The following is a 27,987-nucleotide window of genomic DNA, read 5'->3' as shown; positions in this document are numbered from 1 at the left end:
ACAAACCATGAAGGAGTGTCACCAGCATGGAACCGGTATTGTTGGTTACCTCTGACTATCTTAACAATTCACCAGGCCAGGTCTGTGGCTTCCAACACCCATGCTTCCTCCTTATGGGACACCACCCACTAACACCCTATATCAAGAGATCTGTTATTAACCACTTTGACTTCCCAGGCCTTTTTTTTTTTTTTAGACATTCTGAAATTCAAACCCCCTTCCCATACTCAGCAGCTCAAATTGTGGGGTTTTGTAACGTTAACCAGCATGATTTGGCCAAAATCCAGGAACACAACTTTACCCACAACATCTGCCAGTGCCGTGCCCGGTTTAGATGATTCCAACTCCAAGTAACACACCACCCAGATTTAAATTGGTTTTAAAATATGGACATTGATGACTTCCTATAACAGGGTGTCCAGGTGGGGCACTGATTTGTCAACTCAATGGCGTCTTCAAGGATTGTGCTCTGTTATTCCCAGTCAACTTCATCTTAACACTGGTCCTTTGAAGGTCCAAAGATGGCTACCACCAGCAGCCCTCCATCAAACAGGCGGGCTGCAAGGTAGATTGCTCTTATCCTGCACCAGTGAGCGCTCCTCCTCCATCAGTCCATCAGTAGGCTCTGGAACTTTTCTCACTGGGCTAACATAGATCTTGTGCTCACCCTGTGACTCAGCTCGGCAGCCAGAAGACTGCTACATGCTGATTTCCCAGCCACATTCCCTGCCTCCCACAGCTGTACTGGGAGAGGGGGCCTAACAAAATTGGGGTCCCTTTAGGAAGGGGAATTGAAAGCTAAGTAAATGGCCCCAAGAACCACTGCAGTTCCCAGGACCTTGGCTCTTCTCAACATAAACTCTGGACCAGACCCCCTTGGCCAATACATGACAAGAAGCCAGAATATGCTCTGTAAGGCACATCTCTCCAGAAAGAAAATCATCCACGTGGGGAGCTTCACAAGCCGGTCCTGGCAAAGCCAGACTCCTCCACCACAGAGCCCTTCGTTGCTCTTATGGATTTGCAGGAGTTTTTTAAGTGCTTTAAGTACCTGGTTAAACATTAATAAAAGGTCAAGGTTATGGTCCTAGGGACCTCCTAACAAAAATCACTCTTTGTCTCTCTCCCCAGGAACCCTCCTGTTGCAACATTTGTGTCTCTATCTCTCTGTTTGCCCCATGGCTGTTTAAGAGCTGAGAGACCATGTGATCAAACTGTCTTTGGCGCACGTAGAGGGAAACATTCCCAAAGCTTTGGCATATAGGAATGTTGCCCCAGATTTGGGGCATTTGAGGCTCTAGTTTAAAGAGTTTCGGCCTCCATACAAAGTACTTACAGACCACAAGAAACGGGTGGTCAGCGTGATGGAATCTCTGCATTCAAGGCCACCTTTCCTGTAGGTTAGTGTTATTGATTACCTACACCTCAGGCCCTGACAGGTAATCAATAGGCCCTCTGACCCAGATATGTGACTTGGCCTGTGGGGGCTTTAAAAACAAGAAGTGAACATGGCAACTCTGGTTCACGCTTTTCATACACGAGAATTACATTTTTTTTCCCCAGAGCTGCAAAGCTGTTTCTGCTCAAATTACCCCAGCCGTCTGAAGAGAACATACTCAGAAGGTTCTGTTCATTTTTCCTGCTGGATAGTTCCACAACCAACTGAAGCCATTAAGAACAAGTGACAGGCCAAACTTTGGGAAAATCTATTGATGACCCCAAAGAGGTAGGATTCTATACCATCATTCTTTAGGAGGCCCCACCTTAGCTTCTCAGTAAGGGCTGTGGGAAATGAGGATGCTGAGGGGGGGGTGGGAGAACAAAAAGAGGGCCGAGCGCCCACCAGGGAAAGAGGATAGAATATAGAAGCCGTTGACATTATGACCTTCAGAAATGGAAGGCTCATGGCTAGTGATAATGACATTGACCCTTAGAATACCAATGTAGTTGGATGGGGTGGGAAGTGAAGCTGCAAACAGTAAAAGACTCTCAAAGAGAAATAGAAGCCCAACACCTCCAAAATGATTTCTGGTGTCATCTCCTCCAGGAAGGCAACCCTAACACAACTTGACACCCTCTATAGACTGGGAGCTGCCTTCTCAGTGTGCCCATATTCCTTGGGTAACACTTTCTGTGGGTCTCTGTGTGTATGTATATATTGCTATCCCTTCATGGGTGTGAGTCCATTGAGGTTGAGGATAGGAATCAAACCAGTTCACATTGAAATCCCAGCCCCAAATAAAACCCAGCACCTAACAGACTCCCAACAAAGCCCACTGAATGAATGAGTGAATGAATGAATGAGTAATGTTATGAATGAATGATTTTATGAATGGGTGAATTAATTTAGGAGTGAGTGAATGAAAGTATAGCATCCAACCAAACACAGAATACAAGGTGTTAATATCCCCAGTGGGGATCATTCATTTCTTTCCCAGAAACTGGCGAAGAATTGGCTAGATGCAATAAAAAGAACATAGACTTTTACATCCAGGGCTGGGTCCAAATCTTGGCTCCACTAGCAAAGTGAATTTAGGTAAACTATTTAGCCTCACTGTCCCTCGGTGGTATCATCTAAGAAATGGGAACAATATAAGGCCCACCTTATTGAGCTGTACTGAGAATTAGAGATAGGGTATGCTCAGTGCCTGGTGCATGGTTGGTACTCAGTAAGTTGTAGTTACTATGGAGCAAGAGAGCAGAGTGGGCAAAGCTAGGGTATCTGTTACCATACAGGAAAGGTTAACCTCACAAAGAATGCCAAGGTCATTCTAAGGTATCAGATGGCTGAGCTGAGTGCCAAAAGTATTAAGACCATAACTTCTTTCTCCCCAGTCTTGAAAATGATAACAAATTCTAGCCATCCAATAGGCCATCAGAGAAAACTTCCTCCAGGAATGTGAATGGTTGAACCAGGGAAGGCAAAGGCACTGCCTCTGTGTAAATGAAGTTATGGCAAATATTAAGTTGCTAAGAATGCCAACACTGTGCATTGGTCAGGATATGCTAGGTTGTGCTGCAGTAACAAACAATACCAAAATCTCAGCGGGTTAAAAGTCATGTCATATGTCCCCTGCCAGTCTGCAAAGGGACTCAGCTTGGAGGTCCAGGCATACTGAACAATTACGATGAATGAGTGAGTTAATTTAGGAGTGAGTGAGTGAATGAAAGCACAGCTTCCAACCAAACACAGCATATCAAGGTGCTCATATCCCCAGGGATAATGACGGACAGGGGCATCTTTCATCTCTTTCCCCCAGTGCCAGGGAGAAAGGGAGTTCTAGAGGGTCTCATATTGACAATTAAATGCCCAGTCTGTGGGTGACATGGTCATGCACAATCACCGGAACCCACCCAACCACCAAGGGGCCAGGATGTAAATCCAGCATGTGCCTAGAGTGGAAGTAAAGGGACATAGTTGCTGAAGAGCACTAACAAGCACAATACGCCACAAGAGAAGGAACATCTAGTAAGCTCCATCTAAACCAGCCCCGGACAGCGGTGTCATGAGGATGACTGGAAGGCAAAGGCATCAACCCGCTCCCGGGATCCAGAAGCTCAGAGAAGGGGGTCATGGCAGAAGATGGCTTTACTTTGCCTTTAGCAAAGGGTGGGGGGACTCAGAATTCCCTCGCTGCTCTCTTTAAAAGTCAGCTGTGTTCATACTAACTGAGCACGCACATCCTATCACAATACTGCCTGTGTTGGGCGAGTACAAGACAGAAGGCCTCAAAGAATTCAGATTCTTGCACGGGAGTGAGAAAGGGCTTCTTTCCCTAATTTGGAAGTGAGTTTTAAAACGTGCAAAACAGCAGAAAGTCCTCTGGGCATATTACTCTGCCAGGTACGGCTGTGAGTTATTAGCAGCAGCAGTACCCCCGGCTCTGCCAAGGCTTACAGGGGACTCAGGAAAGGACCTCATTTTCCAGGTCAAGATCATTAGGGAGTTTAATTAGCACCTTGGCTTCAGAATCTTTATGTAAGCCCATCCTCTGAGGCCTATATAAAATCAACTGGGAGCCCCATTCCTTGCCAGATGGAAAGTTCAGTGCTCCCCAAGATATCTTTGGACTCTTGGGGCTTACATTCACAGGGCTCCTATGGTGTTGCTTCCTTTCTCCCCCGTCCTTCATCCCAACTGCCAAAGGGAACCAGGAGCAAGACGCAAAGGTGGGGAACTGCCTCATACGACTATACCAGCAAGGGTTCTGGTGCTACAAGAACAAAACGGGGACGTGAGAGCGGGCTGGCAGACAGGGCACAGGGGGTCTTGGGTATCACGGACAGAAGCTGGACTCTAGCCCGCCCCTGGTGGAGAGGCAGGGAAGGATTTTAAGCAAGGAGTGAACAGAGTCAGAGATGCCCTTTAGATGGATCAGGGGACAACTATATCTCTGGCTATCAGTGAGGAAGTCAACAGAAATGGAGAGAGTCCAGAGGGGAGGCTCCCATAGGAGTGCTGGTTGGAGGCCAGGTGTCTGACCTGGGGTCGGGAAGGGGAGGGAATGAGGTAGGGACCAGATTTTGAACAGGATGGAGAAAGCAAAGTCAGCGGGGCTTGGTGACTGAAAACAGGGATAAAGGAGAAACAGGGGTTCAAAGGGTGATGGGAATCAGTGGAGGCAGAGGATGGGGAAGCCAGGACGTGTCCAGAAAAGAGCAGGTCATCCAGCCGGGCTGGTAGGTGGAATGTTGCGGGGGCAACTTTGTGCTGACTCCTATAGGAAAAGGGTAGCCCCTGGAGGGTGCTAAGCAAAGATCTAGCAGGTCTGGCTAACTTTGCTGGCAGCCTGTCTGTCTCAGCTGGGATAAACCAACATGGAAGAGCTTTATAGACCAACTTCCTTAGAAAAATAGAGAGTAACATTTATATAAGGGCTATGGTGATTTTAAAATAGGTCCCCAAATCCTTCAGAACTGCTCCCTTCAAAGGTGGAAACTAAGTCCCCTCTCCTAAAGTTTGGGCTGGATTCTGACAAATAGAATTTGGGGGAAGAAAGGGTATCTGACTTTAAAACTAGGTCTTTTTTTTTTTTTTAAGATTTCATTTATTTATTTGGCAGAGAGAGAAAGCACAAGCAGGGGGAGCGGCAGGCAGAGGGAGAGGGAGAAGCAGGCTCCCCACTGAGCAGGGAGCCCGATGCAGGGCTCGATCCCAGGACGGTGGGATCATCACCTGAGCCGAAGGCAGATGCTTAACCAACTGAGCCACCCAGGCGCCCCAAGACTGGGTCTTAAAAGGCATTGCATCCTACCCATTGCTCTCTCTCGTGGACCCTCTGCTCTGGGAAAAGCCAGCTACCATGTCGTGAGGACACTCAAGCAGCACTACGGAGAAGCCCACATGGTGAGAAACTGAGGCCTCCCACCAGCATGGAAGCGCACCATCTTGGAAGTGCATCCTCTGGCCCCAGTCACCCCGTCAGATGACTGGGACTCCAGCATCTTGGCTGCTACCTCACCAGAGGCCCTGAGCCAGAAGCACTTGGTTAAGATGCTCCCAAACTCCTGACTCTCTAAAGTGTGTGAGATAACAAATATTTGTTGGTTTGAACCAGTATATTTGGGGGGCAGGATAATTTATTACACAGCAATAGATAGCTATACTGGGATGCTCAGGAAATTACTGGAAGCTGAGTAACAAAGTAGACAGCCCTTGTCAAAGTTTAGAAAAGACACATGAGGGGCTGAAGGAGGGTGATGGAAACAGAAAGGACTGGACCACACAGGACTGACAAAAGACAGAAACACTAGGGACCTCAGTAACTGGTCGACCACGAGAGGTGCAGGACAGATGGATCGCAAAGATTACTGCAAGGTTTAGAGCCCGAGAGACTGAGAAGGACCTAAAAGCCCTTTGGAAATTGAAACTGCGTGGATATGTCCTTGTCATCATAAACATCATGCCCACCATTGTTAGTTTTGGTGCTTAGAACACTTTTCCTTTTTTAAGATTTATGTATGTATTTATTTTAGAGTGGGGGATGGGTAGAGGGAGAGAATCTTCAAGCAGGCTCCCTGCTGAGTGAGGAGCCCCATGCAGGGCTCCATCTCACGACCCTGAGATCATGACCAGAGCCGAAACCAAGAGTCAGATGCTCAACCGACGGAGCCACCCAGGCACCCCAAGAACAGTTTTCCTTTTAAAGAATATATTCTCAAAGATGGCTTCTTAGAAAACTATTTCACTTAGAGGGGTTTCCAAACACACCAATTCAGTTACTGAGATGGCCAACGCATGTCCTGTTCCACAAAAGAATCTCAACGTTGATGTCATGTTTTCTGAAATGCTTGTAATTATCCTTGAGTTTCTGAGGAACTTGGAGCCGGCCTGGTCTCTTTCAACGGCCAAATAAGCAAGATAAAAATCCTTTCCAGCAGCATCTTGTAGCACTTTAAATGCATGCGTGTTGACCACGGAGCTAGCTCGCATGCATGCATGCACACAGGCTCACCGCCGCCCCATGAGAATCCCCAGTGGAGAGAAAATCGCAAGCACCACATTGATTGACCCATCAACACTCCAGAGCCAAGCGGGGAGAAAGGAACTCAGCTGGACCTGGGGCGGAGTGTTGACAGCGTCTTCTGCAAAGGATTCTTGAATCAGATGGTACTCTCCTGTTGGACATCACAGGCAGCAGATGTAGATACACCTCTGCCAAGCGTCAGATACAGCCAAGCATTTGGCAAAAGCTGAGTCTGGCCCCCTGGAGCCGGCACAGAGAAATCCATTTGCACACTTTTCGCCGCCACTCCTTTAAGGGGCCACAGACACGCTGCGGGAATTCAAGGTTTAATGGAAAGGTAGAAGAAGTGCACATTGCCCGCCTGCCACCAAATGAACTCACGCTTCTCCCCCGCAGTCATGTCAAAGTGAAGGGAAGGTCAAAGCAGAACAAAAGGGAAGGCCGTTGTATTCTTCACCTTATTCACAGATAACCTCCACCTACTTTCTTTGGGTGCCAATTCAGAGCATCCATCACGATCCTCCCATGATATTCAGACAGTTCCCCTCTTGACTGGAGATTCTGGGGGCCTGTGCTCAATTATCTGCTCAACAGGCAGGTACTACGACCTGAGTGCCCGATCCACTGCCTAGCCTCTAGAACACTGTGCGGGCACAGGATCGTGCGGAAAAAACCACCTACAGGGTCATTGCTATAGTCATAGCACGTCCCCTACGGTCTGGTTCTCCACCATCCCCTCCCTGGTGACAACTGGTTGGTGGGTCACCTCCGGTAGCCCATGCACTGTGATTCAACAGTCTTGCACATTTCACAGCACTCACCATAGCACATACCCTCCCCAGTGTCTATCACCCAGTCACCCCATCCCTCCCCCCCAACCCCCACTCCAGCAACCCTCCGTTTGTTTCCTGAGATTAAGACTTCCTCATACCAGTGAGATCATATGATACATGTCTTTCCCTGATTGACTTATTTCGCTCAGCATAACACCCTCCAGTTCCATCCACGTCGTTACAAATGGCAAAATCTCATTCCTTTTGATGGCTGCATAATATTCCATTGTATATATAGACCACATCTTCTTTATCCATTCATCTGTCGATGGACATCTTGGCTCTTTCCACAGTTTGGCTATTGTGGACACTGCTGCTATAAACATCGGGGTGCACATACCCTTTCGGATCCCTACTTTTGTATCTTTGGGGTAAATACCCAGTAGTGCAATTGCTGGATCATATCTGCCTGCTGAGTTTTACATAAATGCTGGTGGTAGCTCCATTCAAATGAAAAGTCCAGCCTTCCTGCAGCCACCTAGGAAGACTTCATCTGTGACAGTGAACCATGCAGTGTAGAATACCATAAACACAAGCCAAGACCTTGAAGGCCCGGAGCACAGCCTCGATGGGTGGATTCCCTGAAGTTCAACCTTCCTCCTTCCTGGGGACCAAAGATGTCTCTACTGACCACGTCCTTTACGTTCTGTATGCTAATGCTTTGACGTCTGAGGCCTGACTGACCCTGGAAGGACTGCCCCTTCCAGGGTTAGCCAATTCCTAAACAATTCCATGACACAGAGAACACTTTTCATATGCAAACCAGCCCATCCAGAGCCCACAACCCCCAGGGCCTCCTCTATCAGGCTGGCACACTCAGAGCAGCTATGCCCCTGCCCTGATCACCCAGGACCACAGGCACCAGACAACTAGGGACAGAGACCCTATGCCCCGGAGCCCTGAAACTATTCAACCCAGCCAATCTGAAGCTGCATAACCTGCCTCGCTCGTCCCTCCTCCCACGGAAGCCACAATGAACGTCCTTAACCCACATTTTCTTTTTTTTTTTTTAACCCACATTTCCCTTGCTCCCTCTGCCTCCTGACTGACCGGGGTGCGGCCCCCTGTGGCCCCAGGGGGAGTGCTGGGCCCCTGCCCCTGGCCCTAGAGAACGGTGAAGGTGATAACCTTCTTCAGGACAATCCTCATTTCTGCTTCTGATCAAAACAAACCCCGGGGGCCCTCGAACCAATGCAGTCATCAAAAATGCCAATGCCGTCAGCATTTCTAGATGCCTGTGCCCACTTGGGCCTGGGTCACGGCTGCACATCCAACACCTCCTCCAGCTTCGATGGGGGAGGAGTGAAGGGAAAAGACAGGATGGCGGGGGTGGGGGGACTCTTTGTTTTGGAAGCACCGACTGTGTGCAAATTAACCCCCATTAGAGACATTCTGCCTTCTCTCAGGGTTACACACTTTGAACTTGGGAGGGACCCCGAGGCACTTAAGGCCTCACGCTAATCAGATCTGGAACCAAGATTTGAACCTGAGCCTCAAACTTGGGCACCCCTTCCACCTCCCGAGGCTGCCCTCCCCCATGGATGCGTCAAAGCATCAAAAAAGATGTGTCCTTCTTCTTTGCCTGGACTGGCAAGGATCGTGCGGAAAAAACCACCTACAGGGTCATTGCTATAGTCATAGCACGTCCCCTACGGTCTGGTTCTCCACCATCCCCTCCCTGGTGACAACTGGTTGGTGGGTCACCTCCGGTAGCCCATGGCCAGCCATCCCCTTCCAATGTCCCCTCTTCTTGGGACAGCAGCATTTTAAAGCTCCAAGGGTGAGGACGCCTCCCAAGTGTTTTCTCCAAACCCCTGCCATGTGTACCCATAACACACATGGGAGTGTTTTAAAAACTATGCGGCAGCACTGCCAAGAAGGAAAAAGGTAGATTGTTCCCAGGCCGGAGCTGCTCCTGGGGGAGGGCGGAGCAGAGCAGCCTGGCCGTAAGTCCAGAGAACGGGATGTCTGCGAGGCGTGGGAGCCTCCGGCATCGCTCATGCCTGACGTCGCAACTTCCTGCCAAAAGCCAGGAGGCTCATTCAGCTCTTGCAACCACAGCAGAGAAGAAAGACATTTTTTTTTTCCCAGAGCCCACGTTGAAAAAGAGCCACCTTTTGACACGACAGCATATGCACAGATGCTGTGGAAGCAAAGAGAAACAGAACCAGCTCGAGCTAGGAGGAAGTACTCGGGGAAGGTTCTGGCTCTAAATCGGCCTCCAGATGTCACACCCGAGAAGGAACAACATCCCCTGCGCTGTGCCCCCCCAGCACAATCATACAGCGACACCGGACAAGTGCAAAACAAGGGATGCCCCACTTTAAAAAAAAAAATTAGAGATAGTATATGCTTTAAAAACGTCAAGGTCATAAAAGAAAGAACTGTTGGGGTAACACTGCAGATGAAAGGGGTCTAAAGAGACATGATGAATAAATGCAGTCTCTGCTCCTTAATTGGATCCTGTACTACTGGGGGCGGGGGGGGGAGGTAATAAAAGACATTATTAGATAAGTGACAGAACTAGAGTACAGATAGATTAAAGGAAAGTACTATACCAATGAAAATCGATATTGATAACTTCACTGTGATCCCACAAGCAATCATCTTCATTCTCAGGAAAATTCACATTGAGATATTCAGGTTTAAAAGGCCATGATACATGTAGAGACCTTGAACGGATCAGAAGAAAATATTATACACAGAGCAAATCTGAGTAAGGGGTGCAAGGATGCACCTGGTACCAGCCGCGGTTTTGCAGCTCCTGTCCATTTAAAATTAACTCCATGTAAAAACTTGGTTTTTAAATCTGATCTTGAGTGGCTACCAGCAGAGGTAGAGAATGCTCCACCATCAGAGCATTAGCCGGCGACAAACTGGGATCGGGCAGGGGCAGCACCAGCATGGGCCTAGGAGAGGAACCGTTCTGATCTTCTCCAGTATCCACTATGTTCCAGAAGCTTCCCTAGGTCCAGATATAGTAGGGATTCAAACTGACAATCTCACGGAGTTTACAGACCGGAGGAGGGGGAAACAGATGAGAAACTGGAAATCATACAAGTAAATTCCTCACCACAAACTGCCGAAAGCGCTAAGAGGGAAGTTTGAAAAGATGTCAGAACAAGTAAAATGGGAAAGTGAAATTACAGATGAGTTAGCCCCAGGGCAGGAAGCAAAGGAGGGGCCAGGCAGAGCAGTGAGGTGAAGGGGTGCCACTCCCTGAGATGGGACCACCTCAGGGGCACCGTTCACACCACTATTTCTTGCACGTGGACGTCTTGCTCCCTCCCTTAGGCTCCCTTGCCCTCACCTGGTCTTGCCCCCCGCACCTGTGGCCCGGCTTCTCTTCTTGAGAAGCCTAATTCTAAAACCAGAGCCTCACCCATGCCTCCTGGCGGCCTTAGCTGCTTGAGTGCTTTCTTTTCAGCCTCTCCGATGGACTCAAAGCTGTGCCCTGTGGGGGCTGACCTGGTTTTCTCCGGCAGCCCCAGGGCTTGGGGAGCTGATCTGGGGGGGAGAGGAGGTGAGGATGCCAGTGGAGTGATGCACCCCCAGAGCACCGGGGCCCTCTGCTTCTTCTAATGCCAGTGAGAAGAGACAAATCTCAAGACGTCCCAACAAGGGCAGCCCCCTCAGTCTGGACACGGCTTCCAGGGACTGCTTTTAGGGGCCGCCCTTCTTCAGGTGTGGCCTGACTCAGACCCTCTGTGCCTCTGTTTCCTCACCTGGTAATCTGGTACGGGACGGTCCCGCGGTCGTGGGGTGTGGCGAGGATCGCACGAGTTACTTCTTTTAGAACAGTGTCCAGCACGCAGAAAGCATCCCGCGAAGACCCTTGGTTCCAACCACAGCATCGTCTCTACTGCTGCTGTACCTTCCAAGGAGACTGCCAAGTGCAGGGGTGCTAGGAGCCGTGGCCCTCTGCTACCCAGAACTCCACGTGTGTCTCACGCCCCGCCAGGCCCTGAGACTGACGCTGCCTCCAACCTTCGGCTGGCCCTAAAGCCAGGACCAGCCTGGTGCCCCGCCAACGCCCACAGGCCCACGCATTCACGTGCCCTCGCCTGATAGCCTCAAACCCAGCAGAAAGCTATGCCTCTCTGGAGGCCTTCTGCAGGTCCCCTGCCAATCTGCGCGGGGTTTCCTTTTACTCCTGTCACCGCTAAAATGATGCACAGATACACAAAAGAACAAGAGGGATGCAATCAGATTAGAGGCTTTCCCGGGGAAGAAAACAGCCTGTCACCACTTTTATGAGCACTCCTCCGCCGAGGGATATTAGGGCCTGTGACCTGAACTATGCCACCCCAAGGGGCTAGGGCTGGGAGCCCGGGGGGGGGGGGGGAGGCATGCAGTGGATGAGAGGGAGACTTGTAAAGTCCTAAAGAGCTTTCCAGCTACAATCCCACAGTCAGCATTCCCCCTGGCCAAAGCCTCCTGGCTGCATATCATTTCCTGAACATCTTAGTGAAATAGGCCTCGGCTCACAATGGCACATTGTTATTTCACTTCGGGTACTCTGGTGGAACCGGGCAAGCTGGGAGGCGTGCCGGCGCGCAGCCCGCAGGAAAGTGCAACAGCGCCATCTAGTGGCCGTATCGGGCAGCTGCGGAGGTCCGCTCGCCGAGACCCGGCTTCCATTCCAGGGAAAACGTGGCCCGCCCCATCCGTGGTCCCAGAGCCGTGACGCGGCCTCCCGAGCTTCTGAGATAACAAGATCGGCTGCTGCTGCCACGTCGGTAAGAGACGTAAAAGCCAAAACGTGTACAGGGGGGTTGACCTATTCGACCTGGATGTTGATGAGGGACCCAAAAGGGAAGCGGCACAGGATTCCTGGGACTCCCGGGTGCATGGAACCCGGTGCGGGGCCTCTCGGGTCTCAGGGCCTCCTGCCAGGGCTAAAGCCAGCCAGCACCGAGTGCCTGTCTGCCTGGCCTGCGGGTTAGCAAAGCTGCTACGGAAAGGCCTCCTCCTCAAAGAGAGGAAGGCTGTGTTCTTTGGGGAAGAGACACCTCAAAGGGGCACAGGTTCTCAGACCTGAGTGCGCATCAGTGTCACCTGGAGGCTTTGTTAACACAAGGATTCCTGGGCCACAGCCAAGGCTCTGACTTGTAGGTCTGGGGTGGGGCCTGAGAATCTGCATTTTTATCACGTTCTTGGTTACATTGATGGTGCTCATCTAGGGCCCCACTCTGAGACCCGCTGCTTAAGCCTAATAGTTTTTTGTTTGGTTGGTGTTTTGTTTTGTTTTGTTTTTTAAGCCTCGTAGTTATTTAGGCTGGACTGCTTCTCCCTGAACATTTGGAAAGCACCCCTGGTCTGCACTTATCTTACCCCAGTTACACTGGCATCGTTCCAGGACCTCAGTCTGGCAACTCTCTTAGGAAAAGCCGGGGAGGGGCTTGGAGGACAAGGAGGAGGAGATAAGATGGAGCTGAACGCTGGGGCTCTTTCCCACTCCCACGCCATCACAGGTTGGAATCCACCAGGAGACAAGGTCAGACCCAGCGCCAGGCCTGCTGACCCCGCGAAGACCCTTGGTTCCAACCACAGCATCGAGCAGGACAACGAGGTCAGTATACCTACCATCCACACTCACGGAGGGACAGCTTTACATCATCTCTGCAAAGTTAATGTTCGTGTGCTTTCCACAACCTTCACAGAAAGACTCGTATTGAGGCCATTCCGTGATTGAGATGTATTAACACAAATGGGAAGCTTCTGCACTGCTACAACAAGCGTGATTCCTTGACAGGACCGTATTCTCAGCCTACAATTTTGAGCTTGCAGGCTTTGCCTGACACCCAGGCCAATAAGCTAGCACGTGTCCAGCCAATCAGAAGTGTGCAGTGCTCTTGGTAATAGCCTATCACATTCTGTCCAATCAGACCACAAGGGTATTTAGCCAATCAGAAGTGAGCACTGTCCTGAGTCCCAGCCCCATCATATACAAGCCAATCACAACACAAAAGTTTCCAACCAATCAGAAGTAGAGCACTGCTCCGCGCCCACCTTCACAGCCAGTCAGACCGCCGATAAATTCACCCAAGGTGAATTCACCAAGTGATTAATAGGTTGAACCCCACCCACCAAAATCTACAACATTGTTTATACCTGTTCTGTTAAGAACTGGGTCTCAGTTGATGTGGCTCTTAACTGCATCAAAGATCAATTGAAAAGGTGATTTGCCTGTAACTGGGAACTAAGTATTCGTTACAAATGTTTGCCCGTGACAAAACTGTATATAAGCTGGAGAAAAGCTAACACCCTCAGAGTTGACTTATCCATTAGCACAGCATGCACTCTGCCTAGGGCTCAAGGAAATATTTTATTTTAAAATAATAAAGAAAAAAAAAGAATAAACTCTGTCCTGGGTTAGATTCATCTTTATACTAACAGAATAGCGAAATATAATTTTTTTTTAATGGAGAAAGGGGCCCACAGAGGCAGAAGTGCAAACGCCCATGGAAGTCACACATCGAGCAAATGGGCAGAATTAGATTGTCCTAAAGGCCAGTAACAGCTCTAACCATCTGTAGTTGTGTGTAACCTCTTTGCCTTCCATTATTACAAAAGACAGAGTAAATTGGAGAAAAAAGAATATCAGTCTGGACTCTTGGTTTCAAGTTAAAAAAAAAAAAAAAAAAAAAAAAAACCTCAAACTGGCTTAGGCAAAAGAGAGAGACTGCTATTGCTTGAAAAATCTAGGGGAAGGTCTAGCTTCAGGTGCAGCTGGATCCAGGGACTCCATCAAAGCCACTAGGATTTGATGCATCCCCATCTCTCAGCTCCAGTTCCATTTTCTGGCCCTCCCCTGTAGCCACAAGATGACAAAAGTCTCTCCATGCTCACTTCCCACCAGCTTCTTTTCAGGCAGCTTAGACTCATCCTGTCTTGACCAACGCATGCTCTGCCTGGCCTCGGTTGGGGTCACCTGCCCCACTCAAACCTCAAGGCAGAACAGCCAACGGCACATGCCTTACAGGTGAGAAGTCCCTGCATACATCAGCATATGGGATCACCCAACAAACCCTGGGGCCCAGGATCTCATTATCCCCGTTTCACAGATGAGGAGACTGAGGCCCTGACAGGTTAAAAGGCTCATCCAAGATCACCTACCCGGAAAGTGGAAGAACCAGAACACAAAGCAAATCTCCAGACTCCGGGTGTGTTTGGCCACCTCACTACCATCTCCTTGCAGTCTAAGAATCGAGGAGAGAAAAGTATCACAGACCCAAGAGAGGTACGGGGGAAGAAAACAGCAAGATGCGAAAATCCCTAACAAACTTTTACCAGCGCCCTTGCTGATCAGTTCATTGCTGTAAGTTTAAGAGACATCCTTCCAGGTCAAGTCTTTTTGCTGTTTTCCAACCTCCGTCATACCCACATCACTCCTGCAGTGTTGCCAGGTGTACTATTACCGACTTATTTTTCATAAGTCAACTTACCTATTCTACTTACAAAAATGGGTTTTAAACATCCTATCACAACTGTAAATCAAAACAGTAACATCCTTCCACAAATGAAGACTCCTTTCAAAATCAACCCAGAATGATTCAAAGTGGTCATCTGCACACCACTCAACATCACCCCACATCCCAGGCGGGGTAGGGTCCACGGGCTCTCTTTGGGGAACCCAAGCTAGCTGGTCACACCAGAACACAAGCAATCACTGTGCTATTCTGCTAAGGTCCTCTCCAGTGTGCCCACCACATCCCACGCACTCTGGGGTCCAGGGGAGGGAAGTGAGAGCCCACTGGAACAGGAGGCATGGACGGCAGGCCCCAAATGTGGCCAAAGCACCGCTAGCTTAGGGCTCGGTCCTCTTCCCTCCATCCCAAGGCTGCTGGGTCTGCCGCAGCATCTGTGATAGCTAATTTTATGCGTCAACTTGACTGGCTCACAGGGTGCCCAGGAATTTGGCTAACTATTATTTTGGGGTGTGTTTGTGAGGGGGTTTCCAGATGAGATTAGCAATTGGATCAGTAGACTGAGTTAAGAAGATGGAGGATGGCCCTCCCCAATTATTAGGCATCATCCTAATCCACCAAGGGCCTGAATAGAACAAAAAAGTGGAGAAAGTGAGCTCTCATTCATTCTCTCTCTCTTCCTCCCTCCCTACCTCCCTGATTGCATGAGCTGAGATCTCAGTCTTCTCCCCTTAGACGGGAACTTACACCCTCATCACTCCTAGTTCTCAGCCCTTCAGACCCAGACTGGAATTTATACCAACTTTCCTGGGCCTCCGGCTTGAAAATGGCAGATCCTGGGACTTCTCAGCCTCCATAACTGCATGAGCCAATTCCTTATAATAAATCTCTTCTTAGAGATGGACAGGTTGGTAGGTAGGTAGGTAGATGGAGAGGTAAATACTTCATTAGTTCTCTTTCTCTGGAGAGCCCTGACTAATACAGCACCTTTAGTCTCCTACCCTCACTGAGGCAAGACGTTATTCAGGAGCCACAAGACACTCGGTGGTTTCCAGCATGCTCTTACCTGGCCATTTAGTCACCTCAGGTCCCCAACTTACTTCCTCCATGATTATTTCTGTGATGCTCTGGGTGGAGGAGACCAAGGCAGCCCCAGGGTGAGCCACGGCCATACCTGCATCTTTGCCTACAGTCACTCGGACAAGCTAAACAGATGTATGGTAGTGTAAGTTTCTGCAGAGTCAAGGAGAGCCTTTAGAGCACCCACAGGGAGCCCCTCACTCTATGGAGATGGAAGCCTGCCCAAGTCCCCCAACCGGGGGGGTGGGCAGATATGAGTTAGGTCACAATCCCCTGACTCTTAATACAATTTTCTCCCTTACTCGATCAAGAATATTCCCACTCCAAATTAAACTGGGTCAGCTAAGGTTCCTAGCTCCAAGGACAGAGGGTACAAACCCCTCAAAGAAACAATCTAGAAAATGGGGCCAGACTGATGAAAGAGAAGGGGAGAAGCAAGGCCAAATCACAGTTGTATGGTGACCTGTCTCTAGTTATGTGGTCCCCCCAGCGTTTCCTGAACCCCTCTCTCCCACGGGAGAATACTGAGGGGCCAGCAGAGCTGAGAGGGAGCATGGGGGCAGGGGCCTGGAAGGAGGAGCCACCAAGGCGCTTGGGATCTGCGTTCCTCCCCTGCGAGCTTTGCTCCTTGATCAGTCAATGCACCCTCCCCCGGGAAGCTGGGTTTGGGCCTCCTGGGACCCCCTGCAGTGGTACACAGAAGGAAGGGAATGTGCTGAGTAAAAAAAATATAATGCTAGCGAATGCCAAAAATGAGTCTGGCTGAGAGAGTCCTGCCCTGGGGGGCACCTTTAAAGAGACAGAATTGAAATCAGGATCTTGAAGAGCTATCTGCACCCCCTTGTTTACTGCAGCATTACTAATAACCACGACATGGAAACCAAGAGCCCGCCCACAGATGAACAGGGAAAGGACATATGGAATATGCATGCAATGGAATATTATTCAGCCTTATAAAGGGAAATCCTGGGGCGCCTGGGTGGCTCATTCGTTAAGCGTCTGCCTTCGGCTCAGGTCATGGTCCCAGGGTCCTGGGATCGAGCCCCGCATCGGGCTCCCTGCTCCACGGGAAGCCTGCTTCTCCCTCTCCCACTCCCCCTGCTTGTGTTCCCTCTCTCGCTGTGTCTCTCTCTGTCAAATAAATAGATAAAATCTTAAAAAAAAAAAAAAAGGGGAAATCCTATGATCTGCAGCAACACGGATGAAACTGGAGGACATTCTGCTGAGTGAAAGAAGCTGGACACAGAAGGATAAATACTGCAGGATTCCACGTATATGTGGCATCTAAAATAATCAAACTCCTAGAAGCAAAGAATTGAATGCTGGTTACCAGGGACTGGGGGAGGGGCCAGTGACATGACATGAGTAAGTTCTAGAGATCTAACGTACAGCAGAGCACCTCCAGTCAACCATACTGTATTATACGCTTAAAACCAGTGAAGAGGGTAGATCTCATGTAGGTGTTTTTACACCAATATAAGGGACACAGGAAACTTTTGGAGGTGACAGATCAGTCCATTACCCAGATATCGTGGTGATGGTTGCACAAGTGCGTGCATATGGACAAACGCATCAAATTGTACGCACTAAATACATGCAGCTTCTTATGTGTGTGTTATACCTCAATAAAGCTGTTTTTAAAAGAGAACTGGGGCGCTTGGGTGGCTCAGTCAGTTAAGCATGTCTTCGATTCAGGTCATGATCCTGGGGTCCTGGGATAGAGCCCCGCATCGCTCTTCTTCCTCTTCCCTCTTCCTCTCCCCCTCCCGTTTGGGCTCTCTCTGTTTCTCTCTTTCTCTCCCTCTCTCTAACAAATAAAATCTTTAAAACGAGAGGGAGGGGCGCCTGGGTGGCTCAGTTGGTTAGGCGACTGCCTTCGGCTCAGGTCATGATCCTGGAGTCCCGGGATCGAGTCCCGCGAGCGGGGAGCCTGCTTCTCCCTCTGACCCTCCCCCCTCTCATGTACTCTCTCTCTCTCTCTCTCATTCTCGCTCTCTCACATAAATAAATAAATCTTTAAAAATAAAAAAATAAAAATAAATAAAACGAGAGGGAGAACCAAAGGGAACGATCTCTCCATTTCCCTACATCCCAATGCTGATGGGGAGGATGGGGGCCACACAAACAGGTGGAAGAAAACCAAGAAGGCACGGTTCCCTTGACCAGCAGCACGCCTGCTTCCCTTTCGAGACCGCATCACCAAAGCACTCAGCCCATGCGGGATCTGGGGAGGAGGCGAGGGCTCCCACTTTACCCAGCAGCAAAGGGAGGCAGGGTGCACTGCGGTGTGTGGGAAGCCCCACGTCTTTATTTTTGCATTGGCAAGTCCATAGGGTTAATGAAGAAATGGGGAAACTTGAAACCTGTCTACACTCCTGGACTCACAATGAAAGCTAAACATTTCTTCCTTTCAAAAACACATCAACGAAACAGATTCACAGAAGCAGGTATGTGCAGTCTGCACTCCTGTTTCTTTAACTTATAAAGCTCGGTGTTCCCAACTACAACTAAAGACGCCCCCCTGGCCAGGCTGGGCCTCTTTGGTTTCTGCAGGAAAGCCGGTGGGTGTCCACTGCCCTGGGACACCCCACTTGGGTCTGTGGTCCTGGGCTGAGCAGGCTTTGGTTTGTGCAAGGCTGCCATCGTGTGGCCGCCGCGGGTATTCTCACAAAACTGCCCAGAGGGAGAGGTGCACGCTCTCTGCAAGTCTAGATTAGGATCACCCATTACTGCCACCAGCCAGAATGGGGGCTGGAGACATAGATTAAGAGGAAAATCAAGTTCTAATGTTGCCATACAGGGCTGAGTCTTCTCCAGAGCACTTCCCGGGCCCTACTATGGACTTCAACTCTAGGCACACAGTGATTTCTGCAGTAAACGAGGAAGAACTTTCTCACCAGTCAGGACATTACGGAGGACCAAGATGTGAAGCAACCTCAAGCACCCACCTGGTCTCTGCTGGGTTATCCTGCAAGCCCCACCCCAGCCTTGGAGGTGCAAACAGTCCCGGGGGTTCCTTGAATACTCCTTGTGCAGGAACTGGACCAGCACAAAACAAGCACTCAATCCATAGCACTTTGGGTTTTTTTAACATTTTTATTTATTTATTTGACAGAGAGAGGGAGAGAAAGTACAAGCAGAGGGAGTAGTAGAGGGAGAAGCAGACTCCCCGTTGAGCAGGGAGACCAACTTGGGGCTCAATCCCAGGACCCTGAGATCATGACCCAAGCTGAAGGCAGACACCTAACCGACTGAGCCACCCAAGCGCCCCTCAATAGCACTTTGAAGTCTTCATCCTGGTCTCCTCAAGGCCTGAGCTCTCGGCTTGCTCCAAAGCCAGAACTGAACAAGGCTGAAGCTGACTGAGCCGGCAGCCACCCAGGATTTGAGAGCTAACGGCATCTGTCAGTCTGGGGCAAGGTTTCTCAATCTTGGCGTGACATCTCAGGCCGGGTAATTCTTGAAGTTACGAGGGCTGCCTTGGTGTTTTAGGATGCTGAGCAGCACCCTTGGCTTCTGTTCGCTCGATCCAGTTCACTCCTCACCTGACTGACAGCTGAAAATGTCTCCAGACATGGTCAAATGTCGCTGGGGGTTCTCATCAGCACCAGTCAAGATCCACTGTCTGGGGGTATACTTATTTCCTACTGCCTCTACTAACAAATTACTACACATGGACTGGCCTAAAACAACATGGATTTATTACACAGTTCTGGAAGTCAGAAGTCCTAAGGGGTCTTCCTGAGCTAAAACCAAGGCATCCACAGGGCTGTGTTACTTCTCGAGGCTCCAGGGGAGAATCTGCTTCCTTGCTTTGTCCAGGTTCCAGAAGTTACCTGTACTCCTTGGCGCATGGCCCTTTCCTCCAATTTCAAAACGTGCCAATGGTTGGTGGAGTCTTTCTCATAGCACATCCCCCTAAGGATGTCTTTTGTAGTCAACCTCCCTCTGCCTCCCTCATTTAAGGGCCCAGGTGATACATTGGGCCCATCCAGATAATGCAAGAGAATCTCCCCATTTTGAGATCCCTGGAAAGTCCTGTTTACCATGTAAGGGAATACATCACAGATTCTGGGGAGTCTAACATGGACATCTTGGGGGGGTCATTATTCACCCTACCACAAGGGAGTACAAACGTGACTGGCCCCAGCTGTGAATGAGTCCCACAGCCAGTGAATGGTGGGGACACACACTTGCTGGGAAGGACAACAGCGTCTGGGTCCTAAACCCCTGGTGTACCCCCAAACAAATCTCTTCTGTAAACTGATTTGGGCCCTTGAGCTGCCCCTTCATTTCACTGATGAGGACCCTGGGTTTCCTGGAAGAGAAGTGGCCATTCCAGGTCCCACTGGAGTGAGGGGCCAGGCTGGAGCCAGGCCCCATGCTCTTTTCAGTCCTGGGACACAAATCCTGGTTACCACCCACTCCCAAAGGCAAACATTTCTAACTGTGGGATTTCAAGCTGTGCACCAGGCCTGTGAGAGAGAAACGGTGGCCCCCTGCTGCTGACAGCCCACATCCCACAGGAGGCTCAAAGACTGTGGGGCTGGGCCAAGGAGCCTGCTCCGCCTGAGGGATGTGATGTGGACCAGTGTGGGGACCCTAACTCTGCCAGGCATTCATAGTATGCACTCAGGGTTTGGCTCTGTGCCCCATATGAAGACACAGGACATCACTGAAGGGTGTGGAAAAGAAATGACCAGGTAATTGGCTTTGGAGTCTGAAAAGCCAGACTCATTTGGGCAGGGATGGGAGGGGATGAAAGAAACGCTCAGATTTGGGGGCTCCAGAATGGAAAGGAGGTATGCCCCATCCCAGCCTGGAGTTCCCAGAGAAGGAAAGGTTCCCAAAGAACAGCCTGAGCCCCAGGCTATGGGAGCTACATGGGGGTGCCAGGGCCCACTCCACATCAAAGCCACAATGTCCCCAGTGGAAAGCAAATGATTTCCCATGTGGCCAGGAGCAGCAAGACCTGTGTTGTGAGGAAACCTGCAGGCTTCAGCATCACCACCCAGCGGGGACCAGGCGAAGCATCAGCAGATGCTAGTGGGGCTGCAGGGCCAGAGTCCAGGTGTTGGAGGCCACCAGTGCAGCCCTTGATGGCCACCTGGTTGGGTCCCTGAGACCAGAGACTCTTGACAACTGTACACATGAGTTGGTACCAGTGTGGGCAGGACAGATCCAGGCCAAGAGGCAATGCCCCCTCCTCGCCAAGGCCCCTGTCCCGGGCAGCCCCAGCAATGAATGCCCACTTAGGGCGGCCGGAAAAGGCCCGAGTTCCACCTACAGTGTTACACTTAAGTATGTTCCTTATAGGATTTCCTTGTGTAGCTTATGTGGATTTAATTTATACAAATCTTTTTTTAAAGATTTTATTTATTTGAGAGAGAGAGTGCACAAGGAGGGGGAGCGGGAGAGGGAGAAGCAGACTCCCCACTGAGCAGGGAGCCCAATGCAGGGCTCCATCCCAGGATCCTGAGATCATGACCTGAGCCGAAGCACACTCTTAACCAACTGAGCCACCCAGGTGTCCTAATTTATGCAAATTTTCTAAAGTTATTTTACAAATATAATACACACATTTGGCCATATATATATGTGTGTGTGTGTGTATATGTATGTATATATATGAATATATATACACACACACACACATATATATATATACACACACACATATATATATATATATACACACACACATTCGATGACATGCTTTTGCCTGCTCTGTTGGTAACCCGAGAATCCAGCAAACATTCCCCAAATCAAGCAAGTGTAGAACCAAGAAGGAATAATACCAACCAAGCCCATTCACTGAGCCAGGAAGACCACAAAAATGCACCCAAGGCCACGCCCTCCAATCCCATGAAATTCGAAGAGTCCGAGCACCCTAGGACCAAAGGAGCCATCTGCTCGGTATGCACCTCATACAGCCTCCGTGAGCTGTCCACCAGCGAGTAGGTGCCACGAGTCGGGGGCAATGAAGGCCATGAGAGTTCGCAAGCTCTGCAGCTCATCTGCACACTGCCAAGGGTCACTGTTGGAGAGGTAACCTTCTAGAAAGCGTGAAGAACACATTCAGGGAAGCCTTTCAGTTGCCGGGCCATTTGTAGGAATTTTCCTACAGGACAGTCTTTCTGAGAAGGTCTCATTTGATGCTGCAAATGACAGAAAGCCCAGTTCCCTGGATGTTTGGTTGGGTGCTGGGCTTGCAGACCCTCCGTGAGTGTTGCTGTGGTTTCCAGCTCTTTTCTCTTGCTTGGCCATGGTGACATGTTGTGCCCTGTGTAAAATGGTGGAGGTAGAAGGGGGATGAGGAAGGTGGCCAAGGAATTTCATGGCTTCTCAACATGGAAACCCAGACACCTAACTTCAAAACTTCCAGATGCTGACCATCTCTCCCTAGAAAGAGAACTAAATCAAAATCAAAACTTTTAGAATGCTTCTTGCAGAAAATAGGTATTTTAGAAATTGTCTCATAATCTGTTGGGTCCCTAAGGTTTCTGCAAGTAGTCAACCAGTTGGATTTCTTTCTTCCTCATGCCGAAGGGCATGTTCTCAAAGACTTCCTGGAACAAAATATCTGATGCTAAGATAGCCTAAAACCCTACTCCCCAAAAGAAAATGTTTGAGGCCCCAGTACATAACAGTGAATGTCCATCACCACTGCCCGACCCCGAACCCATGAGGCAAGCTTCTGCAAGACCACAGATTCCCAACATCCTCTGCCCACCTCGCATCTGGTTTTTCCCACTTAGCATAATGTGTTTAAGGTTTATCCATGGTGTAGAATGTACCAGTACTTCATTCCTTTTTATAGCTAAATAATATTCCATTGTATGGATATACTACATTTTGTTTATCCATTTACCAACGGATGGGCTTTGTGTCTGAGTTCAGTTTTGGCTATTATCAATAATGCTGCTTTAAACATCTGTGTACACGTTTTTTGGCCACAGTTCTTCAGTTCTCTTGGTTATGTACCCAGAAGGAAATTTCTGGATCATATGGTAAGCTTGGGGTGGAACAACACGCAAGGCAATGCACCTCTCGCAGGACATGAGCCTGGGATCCAGAGATGGGTTTCTTCTAAGTAATGACTCCTTTGTGGATTTTTCTTTTTTTTTTTTTAAAGATTTTATTTATCTATTTGACAGAGAGAGAAAAAGCAAGAGCAGGAACACAAGCAGGGGGAGTGGGAGAGGAAGAAGCAGGCTTCCCGCAGAGCAGGGAGCCCGATGTGGGACTCAATCCCAGGATCCTGGGATCATGACCCAAGCCTAAGGCAGACGCTTAACGACTGAGCCACCCAGGCACCCTGGATTTTTCTATAATCATTGTATAATCAAAAAACTTTCTCTGCAGTAACTCCATTTAGATGGACTGCATTTATAAGACACAATCATTACTGCAACACCAAAGGCACAAGCAACCAAAGAAAAGTAGATAAACTGCATCATCAAAATTCAAAATGCTGCACCTCAAATGACACCATCAAGAAAGCGAAGAGACAACCCACAGTATAGGAGAAATTCTCTGCAAACAACACATGTGATGAGAGACTTGGTTCTAAAATATATAAAGAACTGCTACAACTCAATAATAAAGACAACCCAATGAAGAAATGGGTAAAGGATCTGAGTAGACATTTCTCCAAAGAAGACATAAAAGGAGCCAGCAAGTACAGGAAAAGGTGCTCCACGTCATCAGTCATCAGGGAAATGCACATGAAAACCACAATGGGATGCCAGCTCTCAAGCACTAGGATGGAGGCTATCAGCAAAAAGATGACTAGCATCAAGCGCTGGCTGGGATGGGGAGAAAATGGAACCCTCACACATTGCTGGAGGGAACGTAAAATGGTGCAATCACTTCAAAAAATAATTGGGCAGCTCCTCAAAAAGTTAAAACATAGAGTTACCTTATGACCCAGAAACTCCACTGTTGGGTATATACCCAAGAGAACTGAATATGTCCACATCAAGACTTGTGCATGAATGTTCATAGCAGCATTATTGGTAATAGCCAAGAAATCAATCTAAAAGTCCATTAATTGGGGGCGCCTAGGTGGCTCAGTCAGTTAAGCATCCGACTCTTGATTTCAGCTCAGGTCATGATCTCAGGGTGGTGAGGTCAAGCCCCATGTCAGGCTCTGCACTTAGAGGGGAATCTGCTTGGGATTCTCTCTCTCCCTCTCCCTCTGCCTCTCCCCAAGCTCACTCACACAAACTCTCTCTAAAATAAAAAAGTCTTTGTAAAAAATAAAAGTCCATTAATTGGTAAACAGATACGTAAGCAAAATGCAGTATATCCATACAATGGAATATTATTCAGCTATAAAAAGAAACAAAGAGGGAAGGAAAAATAAAATAAGATGAAATCAGAGAGGGAGACAAACCATAAGAGACTCTTAACTACAGGAAACAAACTGAGGGCTGCTGGAGGGGAGGTAGATGGGAGGCTGGGACAACTGGGTGATGGGCATTAAGGAGGGCACGTGATGGAATGAGCACCGGGAGTTACATGCAACTGATGAATCACTAACCTGCACCTCTGAAACTAGTAATACACTATGTTATTTAATTGAATTTAAATTTTAAAAAAGGAACAAAGTGCTGATACAAGCTACAATGTGAATGAACCTTAAAAACACCATGCCAGAGGCACCTGGGTGGCTCAGTCGGCTAAGCGTCCAACTCTTGGTTTCAGCTCATGTCATGATCTCACGGTCCTGAGATCAGAGTCTGCTTGTCCCTCTCCCTCTGCTTCTCCTCCACTTTCTCTCTCTCTCATAAATTAAAAATTTTTTTTTTAAAAATCCTTAAAAAAAAAATTATGCCAAGGCAAAGAAGCCAGATGGAAATGACCACACATAGTATAATTCTACTTGTACATGTCTAGAACAGACAATCTATAGAAAGAGAAAGATTTGTGGTTGCCTTGGGCTAAGGGTGGGTGGAAAGGGAGAGACTGCTAACAGGTACAGGGTTTCTTTTTGGGGTACTGATTGTGGTGTTGATTGCACAACTCTGTCAATATACTAAAAACCATGGAATTGTATACTTCAAATGAAATTAACTTTATGGTTTGTAAATTACTGATTTAACAAAAACAACAAAACACATATGCACACACACACATGCTTTATGGACATTCCCCATACAAGCTTCACAGAAGGGAACACTGCACAGGGCCCCAGACCCAACTGGTCTGTGTCACTGGCTGGAGAGGGGGTTGCTTGGAGCTCCAGTGTGTTTCCTTCTAACTCTGCAGCGTTTGTCTTTACATCTTTAAATGAACAACACCAACACATCAGTTCTTCTCCCTTGGGAGGATGCTTTTATTGAACAGTAACTTCATCAAACCCGAGACATTTTTGTCAGTTCATTTCCATGTAAACACAAAGCACCAGCCATTCACCTGAACAGTGCCAAGTTCACAGAACCCTCCGAGTCACACATTAAAGGCCATGTCTGCCATTACATGTGGAGCACCCGCTGGTTGCAGAGTCCACTTTTATGGTCTGTGCCTCATTCACAAGGGGCCCACATGCACTGGGGGACCTCACGAGGTCTCCGTACAGAGGTCTAAACTCTACTTCTTTCCACTGGACTCTTCCCTCTTTCTAATGGGTGAAAGACAACAACTCCAGGGGAACACTCTAGAAGAGATCATTCCAGAGAGAAGAGTTTGAGTCCAGTAAACACATTTCACTTACCTATATATCCCCAGTGCCCAGCATAGAGCTCAGTCCTGAGCAAGCATGCTGAGTATTTGTTGTACATCAGGACGGATGGATGGAGAGATGGATGGATGGAGAGATAAACAAATGGGCAGATGTGACCACATGGATGGACTGACAGGTAGGTAGGCAGATAGATGGACAACTGGATCGATGGATGGAGACATGTCAGAAGGACAGATGGACAGACAGGTGGGTAGATGGATAAATGAATGGAAGGACGAACAGATGATCAGATGGGTGGACGGACAGATGTGGACAGATGGACAGTTGAGTCCATCAAATAAATGGATGGGCAGATGAATGGACAAATGTGGACTGATGGATGGAAAGACAAGTGGGTAGATGGATGGACAGATGGACTGACAGCTGGGTGGATGGGTGGGTGGACAGACAGATGGATGAGTAAATAAGTAACAGAGGTCCCATCAGATGTGCCCTCTGACCACTCAGGGAAATAGCAGTATCTTGCCAGCATATGGTGCTGGTGGTCTCCTCCCTATCCCAAAGCTCCAGGATGGGCTTTACTACACCCCTAAAGAGCTGAAACTGTTCTTCCATCCATCTCCAGGGTCTACCCACAGAGGAACAGAAGGAAGGTGTCACCCCTCACCCCTGAGGTGATCTGTTATCATTCATTCCCCACAGTTACTGAGGACCAGCTCTACACAGCTACTGAGGACACAAGGGGCAACTGAGCAGGCCCAGGGCTGACCCTGCTGGTGGCTCACGGGAGTCACAGCCGAGTGCCCAGTGCTTTGAGGCCATGTGGGAAGGGGAGGAACAGGTGGTCAGGAAGGGACATCAAAGCTGAGACTAGATGTGTGAGCAGGAGTCAGCCTGATGCGTGAGTGTGTGTGTGTGTGTGCGCACGTGCGCTCACAGGTGGGGGGGGAGAGAGACAGAGGAGGACAGAGAGAGAAAGAGAGACAGAAGGACAGAGGGAGGGAGGGAGGGAAAGGCACATGCCCAGGGCAGAGAGCAAGAGCACAGGTGTGTCTGAGGACAGGAAAAGGACAGGAAAGCCCAGGCAGCCAGGATACAGAAGGCAAGGCCGACTCTGCTCAAGGCAGAGTCATCAGGGCCCCAGGTGCTCCAAAGACAGTGATAAAGCCTCAGAGGGGTGTGCCCAGTGGTAAGATCAGATGTGCATTCACCCACAAGTAGGGGCTGGGACGGGGCTGCCTGCCCCAAGACAACCCAGCCAGCCCCCGCTGGTTGGAAGGTTAAGAACCCAACTGACCATCAGTGAGGCCTGGCCAGCTGCAGAGAAAGGCCTACGGCAGTTTCCAGGGAGCAGGCTCTGGGGCCTCAGGAAGCAGCCTGCACCGCGCCTTACCCTGTGGAAGGCCTGCCTCCTCTGTCCTCACCGGGGTCTTACAGGCAGGGTCCTCAGCTCAGCTCCGAATCCGCAAGCACATGCCCCGAGCAGGGGGTGACAGTGGCTGAGGAGGGAAGGAGCATCACAATCGCCTTGACCAGTACAAGCCTTTCCCCTCACGGCGCCGTAGGCTGGAGGGCCAGCAGCACAAAGCCCCTCTGGTGGCTTCCCCTCTGAATGAAGTGACGGCTAAGATCCTGATGCCCGCCTAGAGCCCACTCGGCCAGACGCGGGCGAGGTGCCAACGAACTGTGTGCCTCAGGCAGTCCAGGCCACCGCCCTCGTCACGGAAGCTTCTCTGGAAAAGAACCGTGTCTCCCCTAGAAACCCCTCTGGTGCCTGTGGTCTCCCAGTGACATCTGGCTGGTGGGGGCAAACCTGAGACAGAGTTCTGCAGCGCAGACCAGAATGGGTGTGGCCCTTCTCGGAGTTTCCTTGCACTCAAGAAAGAGGCATATTCCAGTGGTTCCAGTACAGTCTTTACGAATTCATCCCGAGTAACAGAAACCATATTAGGTTTAACAAACACGCTTCTGGGATCTGAGCTCGGGAAAACAGCGGCCTGCGTAGCTCTCTGTGCTTGAGGGATGAAGCACTTTCTTAGGCTTTCTATCACCTGAACCCACAAAACCAGCCTGAGGTGGGTGGGGTCTGTGCCGTCCCTTTCTCCTCAAAGGACAGCACAGCAAGGGCAGAGGCCAGCTCCCAGGCACACGAGCAGGGAGTGACAGAAGCAGCTCTCACACCCCTGTCCCATGGGGCCCAGGCAGGCCTCTCGACGAGATTCGGGTTTGCCTCTGAGAGTCAGGAGCTGGGCCGCAGGTGCTTCTGCTGGGACCCCCAGGCCAGCCCCGCATCCACCGCAGTCTTCTTGGCCTCCTTCCCCTCCGGCCTGGCCCCGCAGGCTCGTCCAAGCCGCCCCGCTGCTGCTTCTTTCACTCCGCAGTCCTGACCACTCTTTGTCTCCTCCCATTCTCCACGGGTCCTCTCCTGAATCAGAAAAGATCAACAGGGGCGCCTGGGTGGCTCAGTCGTTAAGCGTCTGCCTTTGGCT

Source organism: Neomonachus schauinslandi, chromosome 9 (genome assembly GCF_002201575.2).
Source record: "Neomonachus schauinslandi chromosome 9, ASM220157v2, whole genome shotgun sequence".
Classification (NCBI taxonomy): Eukaryota; Metazoa; Chordata; class Mammalia; order Carnivora; family Phocidae; genus Neomonachus; species Neomonachus schauinslandi.
Note: the sequence above shows the minus strand (reverse complement) of the source record.